General features: G+C 46.7%; 1 protein-coding gene across 2 annotated transcripts in view; it reads left to right on the forward strand.

The window, feature by feature from the left end:
• The window catches only part of LOC143943349 (cysteine-rich protein 1), a 67454-nt gene that overhangs the window by 38591 nt on the left and 13711 nt on the right, over positions 1–15152 (forward strand). The window lies entirely within an intron of this gene.

The following is a 15152-nucleotide window of genomic DNA, read 5'->3' on the forward strand; positions in this document are numbered from 1 at the left end:
GTTGGGACACAAACTGTTAGATGCTAATGTCATCAACTCCAGCCACCTGTCTGTTGTGTAAATGAGTCTAGTCTGGCTTGTAAGAGTATTCAAATCATTGTTGTTTGTGCTAATTAACCCTGTGTTTATGTTTATGGTAATGTGTACTGAATAGTCAATCAGTGAGCTAGGAGACAAAGTCTTACCCTGAAAAGTCTTATCTCTCAGACAACTAGTCTGGGTCAATGATTAGATAATTAGCTCATGCTAATTAGGTTACGTTTAAGCCCTTGTACACACGGTCGGAGATTCCGATGACCAAATCCGTCAGAGTTATTCAGATGGATTAATTCCGGACCAGGTCTGGAAGTGATGTTGCATACACACGGTCAGACCAAGTTGTCGGAATTTCCGGTTGCCAAGAACGTGGTGACGTAAGCCGTGTACGGCGGGCCTACAAAAGGGAAGTTCAGCACCACGTCCGGAACCCTTTGGGCTCCTTCTGCTGATCTCGTGTCTATCGCGTGTTAGTAGAAGTTTGATGAGAGACGATTCGTGCTTTTCAGATTTGTGATTCAGATCGCTACTGCTCTTCAGTTTGTGCTTGTCTTTGCTTATCTGATAATCAGTGCGTGCAGTCAGTAAGTATTTGTTTCTCATTGTGGACTATATCTTGGTATAGTACGCTTTGATTTGCACTTCTTATTGTCTGCTTGCTTCTGCTATTCAGTTCGTTCTTTCAGGCATTGCTGTTTATCGGTGCTTTCTGTTGTCCGTTCTGACGAGCCAACCGTTTTGAAACCATGTTTCGTCTACGTACTCGTCGTAGATTTTGTGCTGTGCAGGGGCTTCGTGTTGGGGTTGTTACTTTGACACAAGCCCGGTCCATGAACAGGAAGGGGAGGCGTTTGTGGACCAAGAATTGGTTTGCGCCAGCGTGACCAGTTCTCGCACATGCCTTTGCTCCGTGAGATCTGGGAGAATAATCCTGATGATTTCAGGAATTATCTCCGGATGACGGACCCCGTTTTTCACCGTCTGCTGGCTTTGCTGACCCCTTATATCAGCAGGCAGGATACCTGCATGCAGCAAGCCATCACTCCGTAGCAGAGGCTCATCGGCACGTTGCACTACTTGGCGACAGGTAGAAGCCTTCAGGACCTCAAGTTCTCTACAGGCATCTCCCCCCAGGCTCTGGGGATCATTATTCCAGAGACCTGTTCTGCCATCATTCAGGTCCTGCAGAAGGACTATATGAAGGTAAGTTTTATCCTTTAACATCACATTCTATGTATTTCATGATTGTTAATGTCTTGCATTTCTTTCCTTATTCCCTAATTACCATCATTGCAAAATGCTCTAATTCATATACTCTGCCCCTTTGTCCTCAGGCATATTTGCCTCACTAACTTCCCCACCATGCTCTTCTTGGCCCATAAAACTATAGTCTAGTCACTTACCAATGTCTTTTGTCAGCTCCATAGTATTGCTTTCCCCTAAACACCCCCTAAAATGTCTACAAATGTGATGTGTGTGCTTCAATTCATGCAGAGTGACATTTCTTTTTTGTTTGTGCCAAACTCATTAGGAACCCCCCTCCCCCCAACTGCTAGCTCAGCTTATAGCAATCCTCTATCTGCTGACTTTACCAAACCCAATACACACTATATCTACCTTTTTGTTGCTCACATTTATGGACGAGTTCACCAAAGCATGTAGTACAAGGGCCTGCCTCAATACTTTCAAATTTTTTGAAAATGGACGGATGTCGGATGGTGGAGTGTTCGCACGGACGGAGTTCTACTGGCGTCTCCAGAGTGGCAGTCTGGGCTTGCCACCCCCAGAGGAAAATCAGGAAGGACTCCCGTTCGTCTTCATCGCGGATGAGGCGTTTGCCCTGGCGAACCATCTGATGCGGCCTTTCCTGATGAGGACCCTCACCCCAGACCAGAGGATTTTTAATTTCCGCCTGTCCAGAGCCCGAAGAGTGGTGGAGAACACTTTTGGTATACTGGCCAGCCGGTTCCGCCTTTTTCTAACGCCTATTCACATGGCGGAATACAAACTCAATCACATAGTGCTGGCGTGCTGTGTTCTGCACAATTTTCTTAACCTCCCTGGCGGTACGATTATTTCGGATTTTAGGTGCTAAAAGCGGTACCATTATTTTGCATGAAAATTTGGCGTTTTTATATTGTAGTCCTGCAATTCTTGGGAATAACTCACTTAAATCTGTCCAAACCAGAGTCTAGCAGACATCCCGGGTATAATAAAGTTTGAAAAATGAAATCATAAATTATAATATAATAAATAATTATAAATAATTGTACCAAATAATAATATAACAATAATAAAAATTATTCAATAATGTAATCAAATCAAAAACACTGAAATTTGCTCAGTTGCAGAATTGTCACTGTCATTACTGTCATTACTTTTCAGTATTTGATGACAGATCTCCCCACAAATCGCTATCGCTCAATTCTGCGAGTGATTCCAATTTATTATCGCTGTTTTCTAGCTGGTCTAAAACCATTTTTGATGTAAAGGGACAGTTTTGGTTGCTATGGACAATCTCCAGTTTCCAGGCATAAAGAACAGTTTTTATTACATAAAACTGCATGCAGGACACTGGGCAGACCACTAGGGACAACGGGGATGTGAAATATTTACATACAGCAATGTAATCTGTAAGATTACATTATACTGTATGTTTACTGTTTGTTTCACTTTTTGAATTTGGCGCCGATCTCCGTCCCCGTGCGCCGCAGCGCTCGCAGGGCACGGAGATCGGCGATGTGATGCATCGAGCGAGACACGGCTCGCTCGTACAGCGGGGAGACAACGCTGGATCCTAGGGAGAAGGTAAGTAAACCTCTTTTTCAACAACAGTGCAAACACAATTTCAGAGCGAGATGAGGGGACAGTCTCTTCTTCAGATAATTTTATTATGTTGTGGGTCTGCTACACACACACCTTGTTTTTGTTAACTAATGTATGTAGTGCATTACTGACCAAAATCGTGCGCATTTTCAGCACCATGGCAGGAAAATGGCATGATTGTCCAAATTAACACATCACTGTGGGTGTTTTTTACTACAAGTGCACTGCAAAAGTAAAGTAAAGTGGAGTTTCCTTTAGTAAATAACACCCATTCTCACCGCAATCTAAAATGTTACTCCAATTACATCTTTGGCGCAATGAAAAAGGAAGCCACACATTGATGATAATTTAACTTTTTAATCCAGGCACATTCACATGTTTGTTTAGAAAAGGTTTTTACAACAAACCAAGAAATTGTGTGTATCAAAAACAGTCTTTCAGCTAATTTTTGTTTACTTGGTGTTTTTGTGTAAACAGGCATGTATCAAAGCGTAAAATACAGAACACAGGAACTTACAAAGTTCAACTTTGAAAAGTGAAGACAATATCAGACATGAGTATGTACATACTGGGCTGATATTGCCTTCATCACATGGGGTGTCACCCCTGGAAAATCCAAATTTGGAAGATGCACACAGTGTGTCAACATGTGCTATTTCCCATCATGGGGGATCAATGTACATGTTTTGGGGCTGCAACCCCTTCATATCAGCCACTTTCCACAAAACACGTACATTGATCCCCCATGATGGGAGATAGCGCATGTTTACACACTCTGTGCATCTTCCAAATTTGGATTTTCTAAAAATACAAAAGTTGTGTTTTAAAATAGCAAAACTAAAACCCTAGCTAGTTTGGGCTGTTTCACACTCTCCCAAAAACATCAATGATGTTCTTCATTTTATTTTTAACATCATTGATGTTTTTCTGTATATTTTCCAAATCCCGATTGCACCCCATTATCTGCCCAATCAGGATCTGGGTACTTTCACTGGTAAAACGGGAATCTTCTTCCACATCACCTACAAAACAAATTAAAATAAACACACCATGTATTAAAAATATGGTGATATACATTGATGAGCTTACCGGAAGCTGTGTTCTCCGGCATTCACCTGTTGTGGTGACAATTTGCCATACTTCAACGATCTCTCCTTCCTCTTCCTCCTCCTCCTCCTGCTCCTCTGCTTCTGGTTTTGGTATTTGGCCTTCTTTGGGAGGGGTGTGGTCCCTGGTGTCCTCATACTTGCCGAGTCTTCTCTCCCCTATGAGAATGTAAAAACAGAATAATTAGCACACAGAGGGCAGAATTCGGAATATGAAACATTGCTTGGAAGTGTTGTACAATTGATTTTTTGGGCCGAGCTCCAAGGTGAGAGCATTATTGTGGACACTTTGTTCAGCTGGAATACTTACCTGCAGAACGATGTTTCTTACGAACGAATGAAACCATGAACTTGAAAGTGGCCATTTTAAACTGCACAACATGAAATCAAAGCACATGGAGCAGTATGCAAGCAAGAATAATCATATGAACACACGACAACTACTTACTTTTTTGAAGAACAGGCTTGATCCTTCTGTACTGATCGTGCTCCCTCAGTTTCAGGTCTGACCAGCGTTTTCTCAGTTGATGCTTCGATCGGCATACCCCAAAATTCTTATGAAGACTCTTCACAACTTTAGTCATGATCTTGGCCTTTCTGATATTTGGGTTTGGGTAAGGTCCATACTTCCCATCATAGTCGGTCCTGTTCAATATGTCCACCATCTCTCCAAAAGACATATTTGAGGCCTTAAAGTGGTTGTAAACCCTTACAAACCACTTTGACCTACAGGTAAGCCTAGATTAAGGCTTACCTGTAGGTCCAAACAATATCTCCTAAACCTATACGGTTTAGGAGATATTTGCCTGAAGACAGGCACCGCTGTCTATGGCGCATGCGCCGTAGACAGCGGCGCGCAGGCGCACTGAACGCGGCAGTTCCAAAAATGGAGCTGCTGCATTTGTCGACTCCCGTGCGCATGCGCGGGAGTGACGTCATCGCGGCTTCGCCGAATGACAGCGGCGGAGCTGCGAGACGCCACAAGCAAGATGGATGCGGCGGACTACAGGGGACAGCGCGACTTCGCTGGCTCCTGTGTCAGGTAAGTGACACATAATGGGCTACTAATGCGATGCATAGTAGTCCATTATGCTTTACCTTTGCAGGGAAAAAAAGAGGAAGTAAACTCATCAGGGTTTACTTCCTCTTTAAATCTTCTCTTCCTGGATCGGGACGTTTCAGGCTCCGGGCTTTCCTTACCCTCCTCCTCATTAGTGGAACTGTGATTGCGCACCTGCGTTCTCTCCGCCATGTGCTCTCCCCACTGCGTCAAAAGCGAAGGGGCAGGGAATAGTCTAGAAAGAACGTCAGGGACGGGCGGAGTTTCACGCATGTGCACTGTATATAAAACGCAACACGCATGTGTGTCGTCCGTACGATCTGGGAACAGAGTGAGGCGCGGACGCGACGATCGTGCAAACAAAGGTAACATTTTTAACTTGGTGCATCACTAGACTAGACTGCTTCTATCTAGGCCGATGTTGGGACAGGATTAGGAGGGTTTTTCATGGCATTATTAGTATTTTAGGGTTTGTCTTGTGTTGTGTCTTGCAGACAAGATGGATCCATTCCAAAACCCCAATTTTATGGGGCTATTCCTCGAACTGTACAAGGAGATGCCCTGCCTGTGGCAGATCAACAAACAGTTTTATTTCGACAGAAGAAAGAGGAAGGCAGCGCTGGAGAAACTTCTTTCTTTGGTGTGGATCATGGTCCCCACGGCAGACATGGCCTATGTGAATAGGAAAATTGGGGCCATGAAGATTACATATCTCAGGGAGAGAAAGAAGCACCTGGAGTCCTTGAGATCAGGAGATCCAGATGCCGTTTATTACCCCAGGATGGTTTACTTCTAGAGGCTGTATTTTCTGGTAGACCAGGGGGTACCCAGGCCACCACTCGACCATCTTCCTTCAAGGCATCCTTCACCCCCAGCTAAGGCTTCCAACGTCCAACCTGGGCCTTCCAGGCAGCAACATGTGGTGGGGCCCAGCTTGAGACAGGTATTGCATTTTTGAACATATTTCTTGTGGTACATTTAATGATGTTAACTAGATGTTCTTATTGATCAGTAAGTTGTGATTTAACAAAGTGGTTTACATCTCAATAGACAGTAGTGACCAAAAATGATTGGGACGGGAATGAAAAATGCTGGGCTCAGAATGATAGTCTGTTCTATTTGGTAACATTCAATTTGCAAAAGTCATGAGCTAAAAATGGTGTGATTGATGAGCAAAAAACTAAAACTATGTCCCATTTTCATACACAGGAAGACCTCAGTCGGGGGGAGGCTGTGGCAAGTGGCAGCCAGGAGGTCGACCAACGCCCTCCTTCTCCTCCTCCTGCCCCAACTACAGGAGCCCAGCCACAGCCTCGAAGGATGCCTGGAGGGAAGTGCTTAAGGAAGACGAGAGAGTGATGGTCTGGGTTCAGTCTGGTCTGCCAGAAGATGCAGCCTCTTGAAGAACCACATCCTGGGGACATAGATGGCATCTGATTTTCCTGATCTCTAGGACTTCTGGACCAGACTTCTCTCCCTGAGATATGTACTCCTCAGGCCACCAATTTTTCTTATTCTAATTTGTTCATGTCTGCCCTGGGGGCCAAAGGCTGCACCAAAGTAACAAGTTTCTCCAGCGTTGCCTTCCTCTTTTTTTTTATTGCGATCAAAATAAAGGTTTTTTTTGTTTGATGAAATACTTGCGTATGTGTTTTCCTTCCAAAAGGCCAGTTTATTTGTGAGCAGTCAGGTACATTTCCCAAAAAAAGGGGAAGGTACAAACACTAAAACAACCTCCTGTAGATTAAAAAAGAAAATCGAAAAAATATAATAATGTTGTTGTGGTAAGTTTACACACAAAACACACCCCAAAAAATGGAAACATGAGCAAACTGTCAAAAAAGGAGATGTTTAGGAAAACAAAACAAAAAATGCAGCCCAAAAAAAAATATATATATATATATATATATATATATATATATATAAAATTGTGTAGATGTGACGAATTCAAAAATTGTATTGCCGAAATGGTTAAAAAAGAGTCAGGAAATACGTTCGGGAGAAGTGTGTGTGACTATGAGCATCAAAAGAAGTTCCTTCTTGCAGAACAAGAGAATGCGCTTCATGAAAGAATTTTTAACATTGCAGCGTGACGAATGTGCTATATCGATTACGAGCAGTAGTTTTACCTGAACGAGCGCTTCCGTGTCGGAATTTGAATGTGAGCATGTGTGGCACCTTGTCCATCAGAGTAGGCTACACATAATCGGAGTATGTCCGATCGGAGCATGTCCGATCGGAGCATTTTTTCGGAAAATATTTCCGGCAAGTTGGAAAATTTGGTCCGACGGATATTCCGACGGAAACAGTCCGATGCAGACCACACAGTCGGAATATCCCACAAAACGCTCCGATCGGACACATTCCGACGGAATCTCCGATCGTGTGTACAAGGGCTAAGTCTTCTACTGTATTATAAATACTTGTCATTTTGTTTCTAATAAATCAGTCCATGTTGAGCAGCTAAGCAAGTGTCGTCTTGTTTTGTGCTTGTTAGCGGTTGGAATATCTGATATCTATATTCAGACTTAGGAAGCAGTATACTGACGGAAGCACTCAATCGGAGTATGTGGGATCGGTTCCGTCACAGGTGCATCTCGTCTACCTCTTCAAATGCTCGGGCCATAATCGGGGGCCAGTTGGTGAGCGAAAGTTTTATAGAACTTGCGGGTATTCCCGTCTGGGCATGGGCTTTTGACGTTTTGGAGCCCTTTAATCGTGTTCAGGAAGTCTGAGGAGGTGATAGGTTGTTCGAGACTTTCCACATTGGGAGGGGGGATCCTAGGTAGGGCAGTGTCTTGTATATATTGTTGTAGGTCTAGAGGGTCGGAGTTGGGTAGATCACTCATCGTTGAGGGAGGGGGTAGGTTATAGAGTTTAGTATTCTCTGAATTCTGAGACAATTTTCGAGTTCTTATATCATTTGTGGTTGAATGGGGTGACAATGTAGGGTATATTCTGTCTGTGTTGTCTGTTGTGTATAACCGGGGCTAAGTGTTTCCCAGCATTTATTTGCTTGGGGGTATTGGATGTGGCTCCCTTTGTTTCTGGCGGTCAACGAGCGTTCCGTAAAAAGGCGTAGGAGGTCTTGACGCACGTTAGTTTGTTCAGCTAGCATCTTGGGGTCAAGTGTGCATTTATGCAATAAGAGGCCATTAGTGCAAAGAGGCGTTTAATGTCTTCCATGCGAGTTCACTTCAGTCTAGCGCCGTGCTGTATAAAGATAAAGTAAAACACATTTCAAGGTTTCCCTTTAATCATGGTGGAGCGTCTTTAGTGTGTGAGAGGACAAAGTCCGCTATATCCTTAGATACTGCTGCGGTACATGCTGTGTCTGTAAGTAGGTTATCGTTTAGTCTCCATGTCTAGTGATGGACGAACTTCCGACGGGACGTTACGCGAACGCCACCAAAAGTTTGTGAACCGCAAGGTTCGCGGCGGACCCCATTGACTTTAATGGCAGGCGAATCTTAAAAACCTCCAGGTCATATTTTCAGCCACAAAATACTTACTAGCTGTGCACACATAGTCCCACAACATGGACACTGACATAACAAAAGTATTAAGTGAATCTGGGATCGACAACGTCAAGCATTCTTTTTTTATCTGTGAAATTTTGACAATTCAGGAGCGCATGAAGGCCATGGAGGAGAGGCAATGTCAGGGCAGGCTATGAAGGGGGTGCAGGAGATGATCAGTGCCACAGTCAGGGCAGCGCAGTCCTGTGCCAGTGTCCCAGTGCGCCAACCTGTGCTTTAGCCCCTCCCTATGCCCGGCCCTTACCCCCACCTATGCAGGGCTCCACTGCGGTGGTCCGGACTCCGTAGGTGCTAGTCCAGTGCTGATCCTCAGCCATGGTGCTGGCACTGCCTGCTGATTGGCTTCTCCGCTGCTATCTCGCTCACTGTCTGAAACCAGCACCGCGATAGAGACTGAGCACTGACACCAGCACCGTGATAGAGACTGAGCACTGACACCAGCACCGAGATAGAGAGCACTGACACCAGCACCGAGATAGAGAGCACTGACACCAGCACCGAGATAGAGAGCACTGACACCAGCACCGAGATAGAGAGCACTGACACCAGCACCGAGATAGAGAGCACTGACACCACACCAGCACCGAGATAGAGAGCACTGACACCACACCAGCACCGAGATAGAGAGCACTGACACCACACCAGCACCGAGATAGAGAGCACTGACACCACACCAGCACCGAGATAGAGAGCACTGACACCACACCAGCACCGAGATAGAGAGCACTGACACCACACCAGCACCGAGATAGAGAGCACTTACATCACACCAGCATCGAGATAGAGAGAGAACACTGACACCAGCACCGTGACAGAGAGCACTGACACCAGCACCGTGAGAGCACCGACACCACACCAGCACCGAGATAGAGAGCACTGATACCAGCAACTCGCTGCGGGACTCAAAATATGATACCGCTCAACCGCTTCAAACAGGAGGGTACGGCATATAGTACGGTGTGCTTTTTTTGTACAAGGAAGTGAACCAAAGGTGGAAAAAAGGTCCGTGTGCTAGATTAAATAAATCGTTGATAGAGTTATGCATATACATGGTCTACTGGTCACATGTGTTGAATTCCTCCAAGATCCATGCCTCATTCATTTTTATAAATAAGAGGTAGTCACTGTCATGAGCTAGGCGAGTGCGCTTATCGGTCACGATCCCTCTTGCTGTGCTGAATGTCCTTTCGGACAGGACACTGGACGAGGGGCAAGCCAACAGTTCCATTGCAAGTTGGGCAAGCTCTGGCCAGAGGTCAAGCCTGCCCACCCAGTAGTCCAGGGGTTCATCACTTCTCAGAGCGTCCACATCGGCCTTTAACCCGATGCAGTCAGACACCTGTCGGTCTAGGCGTTCCCTGATGCTGGATCCGGATGAGACCTGTCGATGGGTCGGCTGAAAGAATGATCTCATATCAGAAGTCACCAACACATCTTCAAACTGCCCTCTTCTTGCAGGCGCGGTTGGATTGGTACCCGCAACTCTTTCTCTGGGAGTGGGAATTCCTCCTCTGCCAGTGCACGCAAAAGCAGAATGCAGCATTTCTCGAAGCAAGGCCTGTAAGTGCTCCATTCTGACAGCCCTCTGTGATGGTGGTAACATTTCCACCATTTTGTGTTTGTACCGGGGGTCTAAGTACGTTGCCACCCAGTACTGGTCCTTGACCTTTATGCTTTTTATACGGGGGTCCCTGTTAAAACACTGGAGCATGAAGGCCCCCATTTGCACTAAACTGGAAGCGGTGTGGTGGCCTGGCTCCTGCTCATCATCCAGGGTAATGTCGTCCTCCTCGTTCTCCTCTCCCTATCCACGGACAACAACAGGGATCCCAGAAAGCTTTAAAGCCTGCTCTTCTTGCTCCTCCTCATCCGCCCCGGCACCATCCTCCTCTGACTCCTGTTGTTGACTTGTCTCAGATAGAGTAGCCCCCCCGGGTATTCATCCAGCATTGCAACTTCCTCATCTTCCTGCTCCTGCTCCTCCATGGCTTGATCAATGACACGACGTAATACATGCTCCATAAAGAAGGCATAAGGTATGATGTCACTGATGGCGCCATAGCTGTGACTGACCAGTTTGGTGATCTCCTCAAATGGCCGCAGAAGTCTGCATGCGTCGCGCATGAGCAGCCAGTGGTGTGGTGAAAAAAACCAAGCTCCCCAGAACCTGTCCTGCCGCAGAGTTCGTACAGGTAGTCGTTAACGGCACGTTTCTGCTGGAGCAGCCTATCAAGCATATAGAAGGTTGAGTTCCATCGTGTCGGGAAATCGCAAATAAGACGTCTGACCGGCAGATTGTTTCGCCACTGAATGTCAGCAAGGCGAGCCATGGCCGTGTAAGATCTTCTGAAATGGGCCGAGATTTTCCTTGCCTGCCGCAAGATGTCCTGGATCCCAGGGTATTTGACAACGAATCGCTGCACGACCAAGTTTAAGACGTGTGCCATGCATGGCACGTGTGTAATTTTGCCCTGTTTCAATGCGATAAGCAGATTGGCCCCGTTGTCACACACCACTTTACCAACTGTCAAATTGAGCAGTGTTAGCCACTGATCTGCCTGTGAACACAAAGCTGAAAGGAGTGCAGGGCCAGTGTTGCTCTTGGCTTCCAGGCACAACAGACGCAGCACAGCATGGCAACGTCTCACCTGGCATGTCGAATAGGTTCTGGGGATCTTGGGCGGTGCAGCGGAAGAGATGCTAGCAGTGGAAAAGGAGGAGTCAGCCGAGGAGGAGAAGGAGGATGGAGTTCCTGAAGCAGGCCTGCATGCAATCCGTGGCGGTAAAACCAAATCTACACGGGTGCCACAGGTTACATGCTTGACAGCCGTCAGAAGGTTCACCCAGTGGGCAGTAAAAGTTATATACCTTCCCTGCCCGTGTTTGCTAGACCATGTGTCTGTGGTCAGATGTATCTTGGCACCGACACTGTGTGCCAGAGATACATTGACTTGCCGCTGAACATGGCCATATAGCTCTGGGATGCCCTTCTGTGAGAAATACTTCCTTCCTGGGACATTCCATTGTGGTGTTCCAATGGCCACAAATTTTCGAAAGGCCTCTGAGTCCACCAGTTTATATGGTAGTAGTTGGTGGGCTATCAGTTCTGTCAAGCCAGCCATCAACCGTTGGACAAGAGGGTTATCCGGCATCATCATTTTTTTTACGCTTGAACATTTGGCCCAAGGAAGCCTGCCTTTTTCCAGGAAAACGTGAGGACTGCATGATGGAAGGTGGAGTGGAGGACAATTGTGAGGAGAGAGGAAAAAGAGAAGTAGAAGACGAGGCTGGACGGTGAGAGCCTGGAGTGTGGCTTTGTGTGTTCCGTTGCTCCCACTGGGCTCGGTGATGGCAGCTCATGTGCCTTCTTAAGGCGGTCGTCCCTAGGTGAGTGGTAGGCTTACTGCAACTTATGCGTTGACTGCAAAGGCTGCAGATGGCAACACTATTGTCAGCAGCGGACACGTTAAAAAAAGCCCACACTGCGGAGACATGTGTCGGCATCCTGGGAGTGCTAGATGTGACCGTACATGGATGATGCCTCGCTCCTGATACATTAGCAGTCTGGTTTGTCCCTCCTGGGCAATGTAAGTTCCGGCTGCTTCTCCTCCCTATATGCTGGTCCATATGTCCCTCTGAACTCCCTCCCTCTTCCTTTCTTGTGGGCTCCCACGTGACATCACTAGACACGTCATCGACGTCACCTTCCCCACCGCTAGAATTAGAGATCTCGGAGTAGGCAGCAACACCGGGGACCAACCTCCTCCTTGGGCTGATCTGGGTACTGTCGTCAGACTGCTGAGTGGCGGTTGTTGCTACCTCCTCTTCCTGATCCAATGCCAAGAGTGGCTGCGCATTGACAATGTCTTGTGATGGATCGGAAAATAATTTCTGTGATTCAAGCGGAGGGTATATGGTGGTGGTGGTGGTAGTGTCTTTGGGGGTGCACACAGCAGAGAGTGAAGAAGAGGGTGCAGATCGAGGGGATGAGGAGGGTGCAGAAGAGTAAGGCTGAGTGAGCCACTCAACCAAGTCTGGTGCGTCCTTTGACGTAATCGCACGCACCTTCTGCAATTTGCCACTTTGACTCAAGCCTGTTGCTCCTGCCCTACCCCTACCACCCCTGCGTAAGGGCCTGCCTCTTCTTCTGCCTGTCATTTTTTTAATGACCCTTTGACAAAAGTCTCTACAGAAGTGCAGTATATGTGGAAGAAGGTATATAACACCCTGCTTCAAGCTGTTGTTTTGGGAGGCCACTGGTCTATCACACCAGTTATAATACTTTTTTCTAATTGCGTTTGTCACTCTTTGTAGTATCGCTGCTGAACCACTCAGCAGTCACAATGCTGCACAGTGGAAATGCACTATACTATGTTTTCTATATTTGAAAGTATTTTATACATGTATTACACCCCTATATACTGAACACCAAATAGTACACTTATACCAGTCCTTAAAAGGACCTTTGTGGACCTAGTAGTAGCTAGCTAGTAGCTAGTGAATTGCAGACTGTCCCTGTTCCAAACACCAAACTGTCCCTCCCTACACTGAGAAACGACAGCTGCAGAATCGGTCAGCAGCACCGCATGCAGTGCACTATAATATGCTTTCTATATTTGAAAGAAAGTATATTATACGTGTATTACAATCCTATATACTGTACACCTATACCAGTCCTTAAAAGGACCTTTTTGGACCTAGTAGTAGCTAGCTTGTAGCTAGTGAATTGCACACTGTCTCTGCTCCAAACACCAAACTGTCCCTTCCTACACTGAGAAAAGACAGCTGCAGAATCGGTCAGCAGCACAGCAGTGCAGTATAATATGCTTTCTATATTTGAAAGAAAGTATATTATACGTGTATTACAACCCTGCTCCTTCTGTACACCTATACCAGTCCTTAAAAGGACCTTTGTGGACCTAGTAGCTAGTGATATGCAGACTGTCCCTGCTCCAAACACCAAACTGTTCCTCCCTACATAAAGACAGCTGCAGAATCGGTCAGCACTCACCAGCACAGTAGTGCGCCATAATATACTTTCTATATTTGAAAGAAAGTATATTATACGTGTATTACAACCCTATATACTGTACACCTATACCAGTCCTTAAAAGGACTTTTGTGGACCTAATAGTAATAGCTAGCTAGTGATTACAGACTGGCTGTCCCTGCTCCACACATCATCCTTTCCCTACACTGACAAAATACAGAATGTAAAATGCCCGCCAGATCAGGTCTATTTGAGGCATCCTCTGCACTTTTGGTGAGATACTCCCACGGGGTTAATTATGTCTAAAGGGATGCAGACCATGCATTTTCCTCATTAGAACACTGCAGGTGCATCAACTGATTAACCACTTGGGATCCGCGCTATTGCCAAATGACGGCATCAGCGCGGACCCACATTTCCGGGACTACGTCTATTGACGTCATCCCGGATACGAGCGGCCTGAGCGCCCCCTGAGGGGCGCGCGCGGCGCGCTCTGTGATCGGCGAGTCCGTGAGACTCGCCTGATCACCGATCCGTGCAAGGGGTCGATCCCGACCCCTTATCACGTGATCAGCTGTCAGCCAATGACAGCTGATCATGTGATAGAACGGAGCCGGTAATCGGCTATTATTCCTCCTCGCGCTGACAGCGCGAGGAGAGAAAAAAAAAGCCGATCACCGGCGGCCGTGATCGGGACATCAGTCCCGATCACGGCCAGCAATACAGCTGACCACCTGCCCCCTGCCAGTGCCCACCTGCCCACCGCCGTGCCATCCTGAATAAAAGTAAGTGCCCCCCATCAGTGCCCCCATCAGTGCCCATAGTGCCCACAGTGCCACCTACAGTGCCACCCACAATGCCACCCACAGTGCCATCCAGCAGTGCCACCAACAGTGCCACCCACAGTGCCCACAATCTGCCTCAAAGGTGCTGCGACCCAGTGCCGCCCATCAGTGCCCAGCAGTGCCGCCCATCAGTGCCCAGCAGTGCCGCCCATCAGTGCCCAGCAGTGCCACCTATCAGAGCCACCTATCAGTGCCACCTATCAGTGCCCATCAGTCCCATCTATCAGTGGTACCTATCAGTGCCCATCCGTGCCACCCATCCATGCCACTTATCCGTGCCACCCATCCATGCCATCTTATCTGTGCCCATCTTTGCCCATCAGTGCCGCCTTATCTGTGCCCATCGGTGCCGCCTTATCTGTGCCTATTAGTGCCGCCTTAACTATGCCTATCAGTGCCCACCAGTGCAGCCTATCAGTGCCCACCAATGCAGCCCATCAGTGCCCACCAATGCAGCCCATCAGTGCCCACCAATGCAGCCATCAGTGCCGCCTAATCAGCGCACTTCAATGAAGGAGAAAAATGACCCGTTTGCAAAATTTTATAACAAACTATTAAAACATGATTTTTTTTTTTTTTGCATCTTTTTTTGTTTGTTTAGCAAAAAATAAAACTCCGAGCTGTAACTAAATACCACCAAAAGAAAGCTCTATTTGTGGGAAAAAAATGATAAAAATTTCTTCAGGTAGGATTCTGCAAGAGTTTGTTAAAATTCATGCAATGTACATTGATCACCAAGAGTGAATTGTT

The sequence above is a fragment of the Lithobates pipiens genome, unplaced genomic scaffold (genome assembly GCF_037356315.1).
Source record: "Lithobates pipiens isolate NorthernLeopardFrog02 unplaced genomic scaffold, aLitPip1_a1.2 Scaffold_30, whole genome shotgun sequence".
Taxonomy (NCBI): domain Eukaryota; kingdom Metazoa; phylum Chordata; class Amphibia; order Anura; family Ranidae; genus Lithobates; species Lithobates pipiens.